General features: G+C 30.4%; 1 protein-coding gene across 3 annotated transcripts in view; it reads left to right on the top strand.

The window, feature by feature from the left end:
* The window catches only part of LOC121131846 (chymotrypsin-like protease CTRL-1), a 117808-nt gene that overhangs the window by 57237 nt on the left and 40625 nt on the right, over positions 1-19946 (top strand). Inside the window, exon 2 of one of the 3 annotated variants that reach the window (XM_071894047.1) lies at positions 16056-16137. The exons of the other annotated variants lie outside the window; for them this stretch is intronic. The gene's annotated coding sequence lies outside the window, so the exon portion shown is untranslated. The remainder of the gene's footprint in view (positions 1-16055; positions 16138-19946) is intronic. 3 annotated transcript variants of the gene reach the window in all.

Raw genomic sequence — 19946 nt, forward strand, 5'->3', positions numbered from 1 at the left:
TCAATGTGTCGTTTAACCAATACATTAGACAGTCATGTTTTGGGGTTAATATTCCCCCTTTAAACAAAGAATTTTTATAAAGTAAAAAAAATGACTTTGCTCAGTTTAAACCTTCTCAAGCCATTTTAGTCTAAAATATATGGGTTTTTGGGTCAAATTTGGTGATTTTAGGGGAGTAAAAATATATGGTATGAGTACAAATTGTACTTAATATATATTTTTTTCTTTACCCTATATTTATATATTATATACACGAGGGTACATTATATACAGTGCTCTCTGTGATTGTTTTTCATACTTACAGATTAACTTTGTTCTATCAATATATATAGATAGCGTATTAAAATGTAACTCTAGTTAAAGTGATAGAGGTTGGACTCAAAAGTTGAACATTATCATGCATAATATTAAATCAAATAGGGAAGCTACAAATCATTAAGCACCTCTTAGATCCCTTAAATTATTAAAGGCAAAGTTCACAGGATTTTTTTTTAACTAAACAGCCGAATACTAAAAAATATTATAATTACTGATAGCATCATATATACGCATGCCTAAAAATGGCCCATGTTGCCAATTTTCTAAACTAATATGACTTGTACCATACAAAAAATGGTTTTAGGCCCCTCATTCTTTGCTTAAATCAGTTTTTTTATTGTCCCCAGTAAAATAAGTATTAGTGTAATGGGGAAAAAATTTGATCCCAAAAACGGGACAATCTACTCTACTTACTAAAAAAAAGTAGGCCATAACACTATAGTCAAGGCTTTTAAGTTCATTTCCTTATTCTTTATCTAACTCCATATAATTAATTTAATTTTCCTTTGACTGGATTTAAAATCTCTTCTGAGATTTTATAGTATATCTATAGTAATTCTGTAAAGTTATTTATTTTCCTGCCTTTTAAGAATAGAATAATAGTCAGTTGCATCATGGTAATTTGACCTTTGAAAAAACTAACAAAATACTTTTCCTTACATTACTTTTATACATACCGCTTCTTTTAAAAGAATAATTGATATATGCAGATTGTATATGCATAGAGACTACTAATTAGATAAAACGGCAAATTTATAAAAAGAACGAATTACAATTTGCTTAAATAAAGAATATACTTATTTAATGTTCTTATAGATGATTATTACTTACTTAATATTTGTCTTATTTGACTAATTATATATAATAATATTAATTAATATATACCTTCAAGCCTCAACCCCTCCTGATTGTTTTATTAACTAATATATATTAAAAGAAAGATTTTCTAAAGGAAACGATTATTTACAAGACTCCTGAAATTACAGAGCATCAAATTAGATTTAAATTGATGCTCTAAATTAATTTATGGTCCCTTTTTTAGAAATACGTAGATTAGTACTCAATGTCTTGAAAATTCATATATTCATACCTAATAAGAAAGAGAGTTTCCCTTTCGAAGGTTCCTTGATCAAAGGTCATATATATGTATATTTGCAAAAAAAATAATAAAGTATAATATTATGCATAAAAATAGCATCGGAGAAGATGTATTTAAAATGGATTCCCAAATAGAGGAAAATGCCTTAAAAGAATAGATAATCAAACCCGTTACAAGTCAAATGAGTCCCATATAACACCTTGAATCATTGTGTCTACAGGATTATACATTTTTTTTAAGGGGGTTTGGATTTTAGATTTTTTGGGAAAAAATCTAAAAATAAAAATTTTTGCAAAAAAATTTTAAAAACTAATTATTGCGGGAAAAAATTTCATAAATTCATAGATGTGTACAAAAATTACAATTAAAAAAAAATTAAAAATGCACAGTTGTTCACAAAAAGTTATATTTTTTGAAAAAAATTTCAAATATAAAATTTTGAAAAAAAATTTATAAATATTATATTTTTCAGAGCAAAATTTCATAAATCCACTGTTATTCACATAAAGTTAAATTTTTTGGAAAAAAATTTCAAATATTAAATTTTTAAGGGAAAAATTTCAAATATTAAATTTTTAAAGGGAAAATTTCAAATATTTAATTTTTGAGAGAAAAATTTCAAAAATACACAACTATTCACAGAAATTAAATTTTTTGGAAAAAAAATTGCAAAATTAAATTAAATTTTTGAAAAAAATTTGCAAAATTAAATTAAATTTAAAAAAATAAAAAAATCAAATATTAAATGTCCCAGCTAATATGAAGATGAGGAATGAATACCTTGGCAAAATATGGTTTCAGAAACAGGTTTGTTAGTGCAGCATCAATATCTCAAGACAATTTGGGATCCAGTCCTCAGTTCAACGGAAATATATTTAAAATATCGGATATCGTCAGGGGTTTTCTTTAGTGCGGGATATTTTAATGACACTCGCTCGCATTGTTGGGATTGTTTACTTATATTAGTTTGTAAATAAGGCAGCAGAGAGTGGTGGCCTCTTGTGACAAAATAATACAAATCCCTGAGACAAGCGCCCTAAAGTATTATTTACTTATATTAGTCCAGGCTATAGAAAGTCACACCACCTTGTGGAATATATATATTTTTAGTTTGCCCTATTGAAGACAATTTTCTACATATCTATGGACTATAGTATGACTCTGGAAGGCATCATAAAAAATATTAAGATTGGTGTGAGAGAGAAGAGTGGAAGAAAACCTGAAGCTTCTCTTTGACTTCGAAGGAACCATAAAGTATAAGCACACCATAATCATCTCTGTGACCCACCTCGACAATGTTTACCCTTCACATATAATAGCTGAAGTAGCTCTTTATGAGCTTAGATTAACTCGAATACAGCCAGACTCTTAATTCTTTTTTTACGTTGTTGATGATATAGTTTTTATTCTATTCTTTGTTTTTGTTTTTTTATGTGGCGAATTTGTTATTCTTTTTGATATAGTAGATAATGTATTTCTTCATTTTTATTTGAATACAATGTAGGATAATTTCTTCATTACTTGATATGTACAAAGATGGAAATCCATTGTAGAATGGGCATGGTAAAAAAAAAAGAACCCGATAATCAATATGGTAACCCTGACAATTTGAAGAATGTTTTCGAGGAGATAAAGAATAATGCTGATGACGTTTCATTAGATCAGCTACAATCCGCTGTTACAGGAGAGGAAGGAGGAAAAAAAGGACATTTGCTAGAATTACTCCAATGTCGATCCCCAATTCTACTCTAAGCCCAAAACAGGACTTACAGTCATAACTCCGCAACAAATCCTCAGGGTTACAATCCGTCTTTTATGAGTACTCACAAATATTAACCAGGTTTTTGAATATAAGTGAATCTATTTATGAAAGGATGTTCACTTCTCGGGAATTAAATAATAACGACAACTGCTAACGAAAAGAAAATTCCTTCTTCATACGAACAATTACAAATTAATAGTCTAGGTAAAAATACACCGGATTTACATAATTGATAAATATGTACAATATTCAAAAAGGAGAGTGGGAAGAGAATAAGTAGATAAATAAATAAAATGGCCAATAATACAACAGTAGGCACCATATGGAGCCATGTTGAGGTGTGTGTTTTCCTTTACTTGTTGAATGACGTCATGTACTAAATATGTATGCATATATTAATATCATGCATAGATATCGGCCCATGTTACTATGTATATATTATATACCAAGAACCATTGAGCCATACTTCCTTCTTATTAAAGAATCTTTAGCCGATTGCGTAACATTAGTGATGCTTGAGTCCGAAAGTAAAACTGCAGTCCAATGGATACTGTTTTTTCTTATATTCCTATGTACTCTTTTGTCAGATGTTGATTATTCTTAGAGTTGTAAATTCTAAACATTTCCACGAGGCTTAATTGTACTTTTAGTTGGCAGTCTGAACCGTGTTTCTCTGTTATCATATTTTTTTTCTTCTTGAGGAGGGAGTATCCAAGTATCAAGTGTGTATGATCATGAAATATGGTAAGTAACATTGTTTGAGAGTTATGAGTGTTAGTTCTTCTAATCGTGATTAGATTCATTCCTGGCTAGACACGGAGTTTATTAACTATCTCTCATAGCTTCTTCTAGCAAATCAAAAACTATGTCGTAAAATCTAACTTGTTTTTCTCCCAAATACTCTTTAAATTGTCAGGGCTACCAGTTTATTTTTCGGTTACTTTTTTATTTATTACATGATATTCTCATACTCTTATAGCTAGTGTTGATTTGTTAAGATAAAATTATGTCTCATAGATGTTATATGCTCTTTAATGTAATGTAAAGTTATAATTGTAAGTCTTATTCGAACTAGGGGTTTCATATGATTTTATTTCTTTCAATTCATTGTGGCTCGCAACTAATATAATGAAACGTCACCAGATTTTACTGCTCTTCTCCAGGGTAGTCCGCAGGATTATATATATGTATATAACCCTAAAGACTGCGGGGGCTTTTTTTGGATTTTTTTTTTTTAAATCCAAAATTAAATATTTCGCAATTTTTTTTCGAAAAATCCATAGTTATTCGCAAAAAATAAAATTTTTTGAAAAAAGTTTCAAAAGTTATAAATTTTTTGGATGAAAGTTTCTAAAATTCTGAAAAAAAAATTAAAAAATCCACAGCTATTCATAAAAAATTTAAATTTCAAATTTTTTGATCTTTTGAAAAAAAAAAATTCAAATATTAAATTTCATAGTAAAAAACAAAAAGTATTTTATTTGGGGAGGGCTACAGCCCCTCCAGACCACCCCCTGTGGACGCCAGTGTTTTCCCAAACATTCTTCAAATTATCAGGGTGACCACAATCGAAAGGCGAAACAATCCTTTAAAAATTGCAATTCTATTGCAATTATGATATTATCTATATATACTTGATGAACTCAGGAATAGACTGGAAGAGATGCGTTGGATGAAGCTATCTAACAATAATTTAAATGGAATTATATTGTATTTTATTTTCAATTGTCGATTTTCTACTTCTTTTCCCTGTTCTGAGTTCAGAGCAATGCGTGGTTGATTTCGGATTAGTTATTGTTAAGTTGTGGAACATTCCCAACAATTATTATTGAATAATAATGACATTGTTTGATTAATCTATGGCCCTTCATTAATAGTATTAAAAATTATAAATGGGACGAGGATATACCTTCTTCAAGAAAAACACATTCAATCACTATCTTGCCTTGAATATCATATCAAAACACATCCAAAATCAATTTACTCTTGTTTTGTGCAAATGGAGGAGTTCATTGTGTTTTTCCTTAGAGGGTGATATGAAGTGATGAACATCGTTTGTATTTTGAGCATGTTAAAAAACCAAAAAATCAACATGACAATTTGAAGAATGTTTAGATGGAAAGCAGCTTAGCTGTCATGCCGTTTCATTAGATCCGTTACAATCACCTTCGAAAAGGGAGGAGGAAAAAAAGAAAGAAACAAGTTCATTGACAAGAATTACACGGATGTCAATCCTCAATTCTACTCTGAATCCAACAAGGACTTACAATGATAACTCCACAATAAATCCTCACTGTCATGCTCCGTCTTTTGAGTACACCCACACATGTTCAATCAGATTTTGAATATGATTGAATGTAGTAGTAGGAAAGGAAGTTCACTACTCAGAAGTTAGATAATAATGCCAATGGAAAAGAAAATTCATTCTTCAGATTACCAATTCCAAAAATGTGGGCAAGATAAAAAATACTGTTTCACTGCTAATAAAACCGGGAGTGACTATATCAGATGATCTTTCAAATATTTTTAAATTCTTAAAAGATGGGGGCAGGGAAGTGGCAATTTACCCCCCCCCAGTTTAAGGTAACCCAAACAATAATTGATCAATTTATACTTTTTTGAAATTAAAAAAAATAACAGAAACGGCTTTTTAAAAAAGATAATCCAAATAATATAACTTTTACAAACAAAAAAAAAAAAAACCATCATATAAAACGTCATCAAAATTTAAAAAAATCCTAGTCCTGAATTTGTATTGAATTAGTCTCTAATATTCAGGCAAAATTAAAGCTGTTCCCTTATAAAATGTTCATCTCCAACGCCTATGATTAACAATATGCCAAAATTTGCAGATTCCCCTTTAACATCATTTGAAATAATAAATATTAGACTATCCCATTTAAAATTCTGTCTAGTTGTCAGTTTTAAAAATTGATCTATAATTACGTCATATGATGTGGAATGTGATGCATTCCTTATATTTATACAACACACAGATTAGGATCAGGGAAAAAATCAGTCCATAGATAGAGATCCAAATAGAATCGGACAATAAATTTATTGAGAACGATAAAAAGAACGCTCCATCTTTTGAAAACAATTGAATTTTGTTCTACGGTTCGAGATGGCAGTCTGGACCGAAACATTGTACTCAATTCGTGTATAAAAAATCACTCAAGATCGAGCGAGAAACAAATGTGGTATCAATATAATTAATATAAAACTGTCTTTTAATGGATACATACTTATATTTAAGGCAATATTGTAATTTCTATGTATATTTAATCTAATGAAGGTCATTGAATGCCCCATAAGATATTCTTATGTGTGTCATACATACAGGTACTCAATAACAACAATGATGAGAAATACTTATTTTTGAAGAATTGCTATTGTGTCCTTCTAAAAGAGCACTTCAAGTTTATTGAATCAATAGATAGGTGGGTTTATTTTGTCATACGGTTTAAAAAAATACAAAAGCTGATCAATAATAGGTAGAACTAAAAGAAGGAAGCCTAATCCTTGTTTTTCGTTACATTTATCGTTAAATAAAAAAAATGTTGAGGCATTAAATTGTTTTTATTTCAAATATAAAGTACACAATTACCTACATTTGTAGGTACAGCTATGTTATGTTTAAAAAACAACAACATGAAGCTCTATATATACGCATCAAAATAGAAGAAAATAATTTATTGGGTCAGTGATTGTGAATCATTTATCTATTTCATCTTAGATATGTATAGTCAGCCCAACTACAAACATTGAAATGGCCTTTGCATCCCCCTCTGAAGAAAAAAAGAAATACTTTTTACCCATCTGTGGTTACATTCGTTTATCTTTATTCTTAATGCACTGCTTGTTTTGTTTTTGTTTACTTAACAAAGCATCAATTATACTAATGGCTCCATGGGCTTTGAATGTAAGAAAAATAGCAACAAACAAAGTGTTAGTGATAAACGATTATTCTGTATATAACTTACACCCCCACAACCAACTTTTCTTCTACAACCATATGTTGTATATCGTATATGGCTACTCGATAGTAACCAAAAAAAGTATCACTTGGTTGAATCATCTCTGCCTATAAAACATCTTTATTCATTCGTTACATAAAGAAGAATCAATTTTTTTCATGCCATTTTATCACTTCCAGTATTGTAATAGTTGTTGTAAAAATACATCCATTATTTCTATTGGATTTAAAAAAAGAAAGAAAAAATCAATTAATGCTTATCTCCTGGGTAATCAAAACAGTGCTTAGATGACGGCCAGACTGGACAAATTTCCATTATTTTATCCACATTTCTGAAAATTGGCTTTCAGAGCGTTCTGTATCTTTGGTATCAAAATTACAGGAAAAGATCTACCAAAATAGCCCATGATTGGCTGTTACAATATCAAGACCATAAATACTGTTCACTTTTTGAGCCGCCTGGCTTTCTTATTCACATTGTTTGAAGAAAAATAGTAGAATATGTCCATCTTTTATGCGTGCTCAAACAATTAGAAAACTGTCAAATAAGTTTTTTGGCACAAAATTTTATCTTTTTAACGGTATCTAGCGTAAACTGATCACACTCATCAAACGTGAGATATCCATTATTGAAGCAATCTATTGGAAAAGGAATGGATATATATTTTCACTAGACTTATCACGAAAACTTATAGTTGAGGCATATTTTTACTTATTTGAACATTCAGTTGTAATTTAATGGGACTAAACTACGGGGTTTAATTTTTTGTCACGTAGTAGTTTAATATACAAAAATAAGACATGTCTTATTGGACGAAGGAGCAGTTTTAATAATACGTGTTGGATTTGACATTTGAGTTTCCGTCAAGTTCGTATTAGGATAATAAACCAGATTTCAATTCCTCCGAATACGAGTTTTTTAGAATTTCCGCGTAATATGTAATGCAAATTCTCCTTTTTAGGAGAATCAAGAAGGGTCTGCGGTAGTTTTGTACTGTCCTTTTGAGCAGGCAGGATGTTACATCCTACTAAAAAATCTTTGTCAAATTTGTCAATTAAAAGTGATTTTGTCAAATTAAATTGTTGTTGTCACAATTTTAATTTTTTTTGTTAAATTTTGTCTTTTTTCAAAAACAATAAGAGTAAAAGTTTTTTGTCAAATTTGACATTTCTAAAAAAAATATCCTTAATTCAAAATTGCTAAAGATTTCTAAACACCTCTCTCATAGATAAATCCTTGTAACGGGACTTTTGAGTTATATAAATAATTTGATTAGTTGATACTCGAAGGTTTCGAGTTTTGGCTATTTCAGCTTGAGTACAATCGAATTTTAGAAAAAATATTTCAGGTGAGTTCAAATAATTTTTAGAAAACTGTGGACTTAATTTAATTCGAGGTTTTTGAGTTGGATTAATACTCGAATCTAACACTATTTATAAATTATCAGAAGAAAGAAATTTTGTTTGTCTCTGACATATTTTTTAAGTTTTGACTTTATTGTAATATTTTTTAATAAGCAATTAACTTTTATCCACAAAAAGCCCTCTATTTTAGGATTCAGTAACATCTGATACTGTATATACAAATACATAGAATATTCTTAAAGTTATGCATGTAAGATAGTCCCAAAAATTACTACATGACACTTTAATAAGTGAGAATTTTATATTTTTGTAGAAATAAGGGTAGGTGTTTAAGCATTTTAAATTAAATGTTTATTATTATAACAATGTAAAAACTTTCTTGTCCCCATATCTATCATTTGTCCAACTCATTATTATTAATTACAAATATGGTCATTATGGACGGTATTTTTTGATGGATAACATCTATGTTTTTCTTTGAGATTTAAGAGTAAAATGAGCTGATTTGAAGTATGCATATTTGAAATGAAAACAATGAACGAAAATTAAAATTATAGACTAAAATTTCTTTTTCTTCTAATTTCCATTCTAAAAAAACAAAACTGATGCAGAATTGGATATAAATTGTTTTTCTCTCTAACCTGACCGGACCGAAGTGTGTTTTAATTGTATAAATTGTTCTTGCTACACATCTATGAGGATTGATATGTTAAATAAAAAGGCAAAACAGGATAAATTCAATTACGACCCCCACATCTTTTGATAAAACATCTCCTTTTTGTCAGCTTTTGTATTCTGCTTTTGTAAATACAATACTGCTTCAATACAAAATGTTATACCTTTGTAAATGAGTTGTTTACTTTGTCAAAAAAAGTGTGCCTATTTATTGCCAAGAAAAACAATAATAAAGTGTCAAAGCTAGAAATATTTATAATTTTTCAGGTAGCATGTGTAAATGTTAACTAAGTACGGAAAAACAAAAATATTTTGCTTTCCTACAAGAAATTGAGGGAAAAAATAAACACAATTTAAGGACATAAAGTCACAAAATGTACTTAGAACTTCAAATTACCAAATAACTGATACTAATACATTAGGGTGGGTCTTAAAAATGAATATTTTACTTTTACTTATCTCACCCATGGAATTTTAGATACATGGAAGTCTATCGCCGTCATTTTGTTTTCCTTTTCCTCCCCATTTCAGTCATTGATCCTTCTTCTTATACTAGGTGGTCCATCCAAATCTAAACACTAAATAATTGAATAATTAATTAAAGTTGAGTGAATGAAACTTATTCATATTTCGAAATATTGAAGCATAAATAATTAGTTACAAAACAAACAAAGCTGAGCTCACCAGCTAACATATAAGTCGAGAAAATGACACTTGAAAGGGATCGACAAATTTCCATTTGCGCACTCCAAGCAGTTGATCGTCTTCAAGACTACCATCTACTCCGTCAGTAAGTCCGAAACGACGGAAAGAAAGAAGATCTCTCTCAAAAAGGTGCAACTAGACCCTGAAGGATTTAAAGAAATATGCCCAGGTCAATCCTTTCATGTCCTTGTGGGCCCATGCAAAATATCTAATAATTTCACACCAGACTATCCTGAGAGCTATCAAGAAAGTGGGTGGAAAGAACATTGTGATGGTGTGGATGCCACTTTTAATACCAGAAATGAAAGAACCCCATTTCCATCGTAGCAAGACTCTTTTGAATGCGTCTCTAGTTCTTTCGAACTCACTTTTATGACAATTTTGGCCCCTACAGCCTGATGCCAACCCCTTCGACTACACCTTTTGGGTGCATGTAAGTACTGAACTGGACCTTACCAATACTTAACGGAACGGAACTGTAGTTTTTATACTCAAATAAAAACCGACACAAAACTATTTTTTCCTGTTGAAGGAAAGGGAAGTTTTTTCTTTAAATTGCAAGATTGAAATAATATTAGGGATATATATCTTTCATTATTTAAATTATGAATACTTTTTGAAAATTTCCCACTTACACAAATATTTCAAATATAATTTGACAAAAATTTATGAAGCTGACGTTACCATCTGTGCGAATTTGTATCCAGAAACATTACACATTATAATTTTAGAAGCGGAGAAAAGGAACTCATATCATAGTCTTTGTAAAAAAATCAAATTACTTTAAGAGAATATTGGTACCACTGAAATCAGGGGAATGTGCACTATCAAATAAGGTTAATTATTTCCTTCAAATCTTTCTTTTTTTAATCTTTCAACATAGATAACAATAAGAGCCATCCTATTATGAAATATTTGCTGAGGCTTAACACCTTCGTTGAAGTATTTTTAGATTCTGTCAAAATATAGCATTTGATAAATATCCATAAAATCATATTGAAAAACTAATTATACACTTCAATAAGCGATTTTTATCTCTGATTATTTTAGCTGCAAATGTGTTGCTACATATTTGAAGCCATCGATTAATATTGGACAAGAAAACGTGGGTTGTCAATTAATGTTAATTTTATCACTAACATTGGAAGGTTTAGTGAGTATTTTTTGACATTCTGGTTCATCCATTTTTTGTACATAAAAACACTATAATACACATTTCGTCATCTTTTTATCATGAGTGAGCAAAAAGCTCAAACGCAACACTTCTCAAATCCTCTGGATTCACACGTTGAGGAAGGAAGGATTATGGACATTTTGAAGTACTCCAGGAGCCTGGTTTTCAATCTGACCAAGATGATGAGTGAAGTAGAAGACCTCTCCAAGAAAGTAGGAATTAGAGAACACAATTAAAGAAGGGATCAAGAGCTCCTGTTCAGCTTGGAGAAGAAAATCAAGGAAGACCACACTAAATTTATTAGTCGTCTCGCCAACGACTTCTTTGTGCCTGCTAAGACCATTGGGAGGGCTATGAAGGGCAATTTGGGATTTTACTCATACACGAGGTTCCCACGCAACCTTCTCACAGAGCTTATGAAGGTCAGGAGGCCCGACAGTCCACGTTTTACTGCGCAACCCTGTAGTATAGAATAATGTTTGTGTATGGGTATATGATTTTTATGTTATGTTATCTTAATTTCTTATATTTTGTACACAAATCCTCCTGAGTTGATCATGCAAGAGGTAGGTATCTAAGTAATAAGAGTTTCAAACTAGTGTCTAGGAAGTATGTCTGGCATTTAATTATAACTTGATCTGTTTCTTTATTCATGACCCTCAATGTTTCTACCCATGTACTAAGATATTTTCTCAATATACGGAAATGAAGGCATTTATCTTAGAAGAACTCACCTTCTGATACTATCCAAAGAATTAAAAAAAAAAATGTAATAATTCGTATTTTTTTCTTTAAAAAAATTTATTTCCTGGGCAATAACCCCGCCAACATCTGATTAAATTGTGTTGAATAACAATAATAAAACTCATATAACCTTGTTTCTTCATACATAATGGCCTTGTTATAATTCATAATTTCAACATCTCTTCAGCACAACGAGTAAGGAGTTTTTTGTTTCTTTTACAAAAAACACAAAAATAAATAAATAATAATTAGTACTGTCGTTAAACCAAAGCAAAAGCATGATAAATCATTACCTATAGCTAGGCAGCCCAGATGTTATTATTGCCCCAAATCGTGTCTACATATATACATAGAGAGGGTACTTTTAACAGATGTTGGAAGGCTCCATATTAGATCCTCGTTATCTTAACAAAGATATATAAGACTTAAACAAGTATAATTCCCCTGGATGTATACACAGTTATGTATTTATAAATTAGTGTGTGTGTATTGTCACACAAAGCAAATTAAAAGGATCTCTTTGTTAAAATATGTTTTTGGTCCTTTTTTTATGCAAGAAAAACAACAATAGATTAATTAAATATGTTGTTTATTTCGATAGAATGGATTGAGTTACATGCACTTTGCGCTCTGTTACAATGTCACAAGGGAAGCATCATTGCAGCCTTCAATCTTTCTTCTCTCATAAATAGAAATGAGTAAGGTATGAAGGCATAGCCATAGTAATCGAAGTACTCCTTAAGCCTTCCACAAACTTCACTTATCCCTAAAAGTAACTGCTGGTTTGCTTATTCCCAACTATTGGACCCATTCTCTATTTAATTATAGCCGAGACAGAAGGTTCAATACACACTTTTGAAATACTCATCAAAACACAAGAAATATTGTTATTGACCAACTAAGCAAAATCTATTTAGTACCAGCGAATCTGGTTATGTCCTAAGTCACATTACTAATTTGTCAAATACATTCAGTTGAGCACATATGAACCATTTTTCAAAATGAATATGTTTTCTCTATTTAATAGTATGGATATTTGCATATAATTAACGCGAAATGATTTGAGTTTAACCAATCAGGACGTTCAGATTATGAACAAGGGATACCCTTCTGCTATATATGAGCATATATTGCAAAAGCTTATTCATTTGATCTATCTCGATGATCTACCATTTCCTTCTATTAATATCCCTATGGCTCAGTGGATCCCATTTGTTTATATTATCTTACATATTATATGTATAAATCCAAAGACATTAAGTTTTTGTCATAGCCGTTTAGCATGTATCTATTTGAATGACTCTTGATCTGCTAATTTAATGTATACATATTTTAACAAAGAGCTTCAGCGTTTCAATTTGATTATGATCGTTTTAAGTTTAAAATATGTGTTTTATAGACTGATTGATACTTTATGCACAAATACTTTTTTGAATATTAGACGTTGTCTGCTCTTGAAAGGATTATAGTATTATCATAATATGAACAATATGTCAGTCACTATGAGAAGAAAGAAAAAAAGATTCAATAACCGTTAAATGCAAATCATAAATATATGTATACAGATATCAAGTTATACTTACTGGAATATACATAAATATGTAAAGTTCTTATGTAATCTATTATTTATTGTATGTAGGCCTACCCAAATACCACTAGATTTCCCTCTCTCTGTATCAAATGGTAATATCATATTGTTAGGAGTGTATCGGTACCCAATTTCTGAGCCTAACTCTTAAGAGCACGTCTATCTCGGACGCAAAAACGTTTATTGAAATAATCTTTGCTGAATGATGTTATGATAGATATGAACATGTGACGTCATCATCAATCAATCTCGGCTACTTTAAATGGTTATAATTAAAGATTTAAAACAAATTAGCGAATGCATAGTCGTAGAGATACTTTTCCCTACGCAAGTTGTAGCTTTTTATGATACCACAGATGACGTCACTTTATTTTTTTATTTTTCTACTTTTCTCTTATGACATATGTAACTGATCCTTCCCATTCCAGGATTTAATTTGTTGATTCAGACAATCCTCTGTTAGTGAACTGGGTAAAAACGAAACCCAAAAAACAAAATTAATACATTATAAACTGTTGAACGATTATAATAATTACTTCATTTAAATCTTGTATCATTATTTAAACATCCCATCTAATTGGCATACGTAAAATATTAATTAAAATACTTGTTTGAATATAAGAAATGGAGAAAAATTAAATTCTTATTCAAAAATTTTAGTATTAAATTTCAATTTTTGATAATATTTAAAAAAATTAAAATCTGTTTAATACTCATCTGTTTTTGATGAGGTTAGGTGCTTTATATAAAATAATACATACAGTATTAAAATTTTTGTATCTACCTTTTATACCTCAATTCTCAAATTTAAAAAAAAAATAGGAATTTAGTTAATCAAAATAAAAATGAAAGGAAGGACTATTAAATAAAATACTAAATTAAATAGGCTAAACCTCCTTTAAAAAAGGCTTAATATATGAATACATCCTAAACAAGTGATTACCAAGATAAACAAAGAAATGCATATAATCTGATTAAATGTTTGAGAAGTATATAGAAATAAAATGTAGAACCAAGGGAATAAGACGTTTTTTTATAAGCCTTGGGTTGTTTAATATCCCAGTTTACTAACAGAGAGTTAAAAATGTGAATTAATGGCAGCTGCGTTGTTAGTTAAGGACAAATACTCAACACAACCTAGCGGGAAAAACAAGTGACAATTGAACCACAAGCTTGTACAAATGTTGGTCACGTGGTCTTGTTTTGCCCCTTAATAATAGCTTAATTATAATGATAAATACTAATAGTGGCAAACTATAATCTTGATCACACATCAAAGATATTTGTGGTATACTTAAAAATTGAATTGAACTTTAATTAAAAATATTTGCAGTAAATAGGTCTTGTTTATAGATGGTGCAAGGAAGTCCGTAGGATCATTTTTTTTTTTTGAGAGGGGGCTTGGTTTTAATTCCTTTTTTTTTAATTCAAAAATTAAAATTTTGGGAAAAATTAGAAAAATTAATGTTTTTGCGAAAACTTTCAAAAAACCCACAACTATTCACAAATAATTTTATTTTTTCTAAAAAAAGTTCAAAAATTAAATTTTTCATTTTTTTTACAAAAATTCATACCTACTCACAAAAAAAAAATTTTTTTTGATTTTTTTTTCAAAAACCCATAGCGATTCTCAAGAAATTAATTCTTTTGGGGAAAAAAAAATCAAAAATCTACATCACTTCCAAAAAAATTTAAAAAATTAATTTGTCTAGTGAAAATACCTGAACTTGGGAGGTGAGCTACAGCCTCTCCAGTCCACCCCTAATGACAACCCTTTAGATATTTTAGAATATGAGAGGTTTTTGAAGGACTAAAGATAGGGACAGAACCGATTTCAAGTCCAATATTAAGCACCGACGAACCCCTACATATTAAGATAATGGAAGTCAATATTAACCATCATATATATACAAGATTTGTAAGTGATTATGTAACACTTGTGTAAAACCACAATTTAAACGAATAGTATTTGATTGACCAGTGTCATTTGCAATAGTATGACATCATCCCTGCGTCAGCATACAAATAGCATTGGCGTTCATTAAATTGTTCGATATTACTTTTTTAATTATAAATAGGTTAGTATAAGTATTTCGTTGGAATTCCATGACGTGAGTAATTTTGCGTTATATGTAAGATAAAAAGAGAGAGGGTAATTATTTTACATGATATCATTTGATCATGTGCTTTGCATTTTGCTACCTACAGATTTCAAGATCTCCTTGCTGCAGGGGGTTGGTCTTTTGGACTTTCTCTATTAAGTTATTAGAAATACACATTTTATATACCTATGTATACATACATATTTTCAAAACAAAGCTTCTATTTATAATCTGAATATCTGGAAGGGCTAACTTCAATTAGGTAGACTTAACTATATAGTTTTTCTTGTTTTAAAGATGGACAAAATTTGATTTTTTTTTTCGTGAACATGTTAAAATAGTTTTCCCCCTATTTAGGCATTTCTGTATCTCCTATATTAATAATGCAAAGTGTATCTAATAACAAATTAGGAAAAGAAAATATTACTTATCCCCTCCTTGCTATAACCGTTAATATGTGTAAATGAACCCAAATTAGAGTGTGTCAATTAGCCTCACATGAAATATTTAATAAACTAATATTTTAATGCAGAAAATTACTCCAAAGTTTTGACATTCAGAAAATGAGTCCCTGCACAGCTTTGAGTGACTCAAAGAGCTTTTGCTATAGAAATTGGCGATTATTTCACGTGAGTACAAATGCACAACTTTAAGAAACTTGCGAAAAAATTGAAAGTTACCTTTATGTCAGCTATTTGCTACTTCTATAATGATTGAAATTCTTTTAGATACTCGACATATTTCTTCTTTAGGTCTCTCAATCTTTTTTTCTTCAAAAAAAAAAAAAAAAGAATGAAAAAAAGGCCTGAAATTAGTTGTAAAATAGATCATTCCTCCCAAGTAGAGCGAGACTATTTCTCATTGAATTGTGAAACAATGTTAATAGCTTGATTACGGCATTTTCGAGCTCAATTTTGTTACTTTTAGTGCAATTTGCGTCCAGCCTAAAAGGTTAATAATGTTTCCCAAGTGCGTTTGTTGGTAGAAAATGACTGTCATTCGTTGAAAAATACAAGTGTAATCCACACTCAATTTTGAAAAAAAATCTAGCTTGTTTTTGTGTTGACGGGCCCCATATACAAACATTGCCATCAAACTATTGATTATATTTAAAAAAATATTTTCATTCTTCAATAATGGAACATTATAGTAAATAAGCTTTACATCGCTTTTCTGAATAAATAAGGATAATTAACATTAATAATTAATTATTTTAGAAAAAAATGTATTGGGAAAATGTTTTATAAATAATCGATTAAAATAAATAAAAATTCGAATAAAGTTTGACTTCCCTACCGACATTTAAACCTACTTGTATAATATAAAACCTCTACTTGTACACAAAAAAAGTTCAGGTATCAATGTTTCTGAATAAAATATAGTATTTGTTATTTTTGAGATGAGTGAATTAATGGTTTATTCTTTGTTCTGATTGTTAAAGTGAAGTTAGAAAGAATTTACAAAGGCGAGAGTAGATACTGGTAGTTTGTCCGTCCATATACCTGTTTTAAAATATGAACTAATAAATATTTATGTACGTTGATTAAACTATACTCTACAATATGTAGAATTTAATTCTAGACATTGTTTGTGTCTTGAAACGTTTAATATTGCATTACCCCTAGACTCATTCCTATAATGTTTTAATTGGATTTTATTAATTAATTAACAAAGCTACTCCAAAATGCACTTGTTTTCAATTTCCTTTTGTTTTGTTTGGTTATATTACTTTAAACTGCATTGCAATTAGGTCGGTTGCATATTTTTATTTAGGGAACAGCATCTACTACGAAATATGTGGTGTGATCTCCTCAGGGCTCTCCTTCCTTCAAGCAATGAGTACTAGAACTTAATTCCCTAGACACATGATACACATAAACTAGACATGAAAAGGGTAAAAAAAAGAAGAAACAATCTTGTAAGTAAATGAATGTATAACATATTTTTCTCAAGAAATCTTTTCATACCCTTGAAGTCCAACTCCTTAGCAGATGAAGAAGACGAACAAGGTTAGGAATGCATTTAGAATGTGCCTACTAGTGTTGAGGCCCGGTCTCAAAATCCTTGACGGATTATGTTATGATTTTTTGTTGAAGGAATTAATTCGGTTCTCTAAAGAAATTTGGTGTGTACAAAGAAAAAATCCGTCTGGATTCGTCTCATTTAAAATACAGTCTGCCTGAATTCTATAAATGAGTTGTTGATGACGTGAGTAGTGTTTCAAAATTGTGAAGATTGGCCTACAATAACGTCATTTAAGGATAAGTGTGTTGCAGAAACCAGATTTGTACAGCTCATTAATAAGGGAGATGGGGAGAAAATTTGTTCATATATTGAGAACGATTAAAATTGGTATATATATTTGGACCAAAACAAAACAAAATTTAATTTTTTGGAAAAAAAGTATAAAAAAATTACATTTCCTATATTAAATTTCCTATTAAAAAGGAAAAATACCTTAAGTGGGGGGGAGGGGGGGGGCTATAGTTCCTCCCATACGAAAAATTAGTCACAATTTGAAAATTATTAAATTTTTGTCTACGGTCTGAGATATCAGCCTATACCGAAATATCGGTGCAACACGGTCTAGAAAAATCACTTTAGACCGAGCCAGAAAAATTCGGTCTAGATCGGTCACATTTAAAATTCAGTCTAATCCCTATTCTATGACGTCATATGTGTTTCAAAATTTAAAAAGTTGAGTCAAATGTGCTGTATAAATCATATTTGTACAACCCGTAAATGAGGAAAGGTGAGAAAATATCTTTCGCTCTATACATACAAAGTCACTATTGAGGGAACCGGAAGAAAAAATTGGTCTTGGATCGAGTCACAACAACACTATTGCCTATATATGTATATCTATGTAAGCAAAAATCGTCAAAACTCTTCCTCATTAAAATATATAGGAGGAAAATGCAAGAACGCATGTACTTACATCGCAAGCAAGTAAGCAGACCTACAAAATTCTTCGAATGATCATAGTATGCTATATGTACCTACAAAAAATACAAATATTATATTTACAATTATGAAGGCTGTTTTTTTCTCTCAAAACAACTCGTTTTCATGGTAGTGAAACAAGCAAATGAGTAGAACATTTCTGTTCGTCTTGTTCGCCTATACAAATTTAATTTATAATATATGAGTATTTATTACTAAATGGATTCAATGGTAATACAAAATAGAATTTTCCTTCCGGGAAAATGATGGATTTAAAATATACATTTTTGAACATCCACGCCATATTTGATGGCCAAACTTCATATCATATATTTTCATTATCAAATATATGTAGAAATAATATAACGTACATCTATTCGTTCTATAAGAAGAGAGATTAATCAAACATTCATTAAAGTAAGCACCTAAGGAACAATCTAGTTATGATCTCTTAATGATTGAGTATGGAGATACAATTGAACTCAAAAGTGTACATTTAAGGTAAATTAGCACATAGCTCAACGTGATCATCGACTATTTGAAGGACTTCCCATATTATGATCATTAAACTTCGACAATTATCTTTCTCTGAATGAGAAGGCTTGTGACCAATAGTGGCGTCGCTAGTCCACATTTTTTCGGTTAGGGAGAATTGATCCTCCTAAAAGTTTCTAATTAAGTTTCCATTAAAATCTGAACACTTTTAATTTTAAACTTCTACAAGATATAATTTATTAATTAACAAGATAATTTCAAAAAATTAGTACTATAAACAGATGTGGGTCTTACATCTCTTAATTATTAATATAAACCCCCTTAGCAGCTATGATGTCTTCCAGGTAGTGGCTGAAGGCCTGTCACCGCATATGTAGCCCTTTGCCATGGCGTCTTAGTGCTGCCCGACAGCGGCTTTGAAGGCCTTGGTGTTTGGATGAAGAACACTACAGGTCTTTCCCCTTGAGATGCATCCAAAAGATATATTCAAGGCATCAGGGATGTAGGGTGGCCAAAAAGAGTTCAAAAGAACTGAAAAGACTCATTCAAAAGAGTCTTGCAACATAGGAGATGGGTTTCTTTCATTGCTGGAACCTCTGCGCCTTCATAAGGCTCTTTTTTATAGTTCTCTGGGTAGTCTGATTTGAAACTCTGAGATATCTTGCATGGGCCCTTATGGAATTGAGAGGATTGACGTGGGCTGTTTTTTTTAACTCCTCCGGGGTCTAGTTGGACCTTTTTGACACAGACATTCTTTCTTTTCGACGTTTTGGACTTGCAGACGGCGTAGACGGTAGTCCTGGAGATGCCCGACTGTTTGGAGTGCATGAATGGAAATTCCTGGATCACGTTCTAGTGTCATTTTCTCGACTTGTACGTAAGAGAAAGAGCTCAGGTTATTACCCGTAATTATTTATACTTTAATATATCAAAATATGAACATTTATACACTTTTTCCACTAAAAATATAAAACAAAAATGCTGGGTTCACATCATCTAC

The sequence above is a fragment of the Lepeophtheirus salmonis genome, chromosome 1 (genome assembly GCF_016086655.4).
Source record: "Lepeophtheirus salmonis chromosome 1, UVic_Lsal_1.4, whole genome shotgun sequence".
Classification (NCBI taxonomy): Eukaryota; Metazoa; Arthropoda; class Copepoda; order Siphonostomatoida; family Caligidae; genus Lepeophtheirus; species Lepeophtheirus salmonis.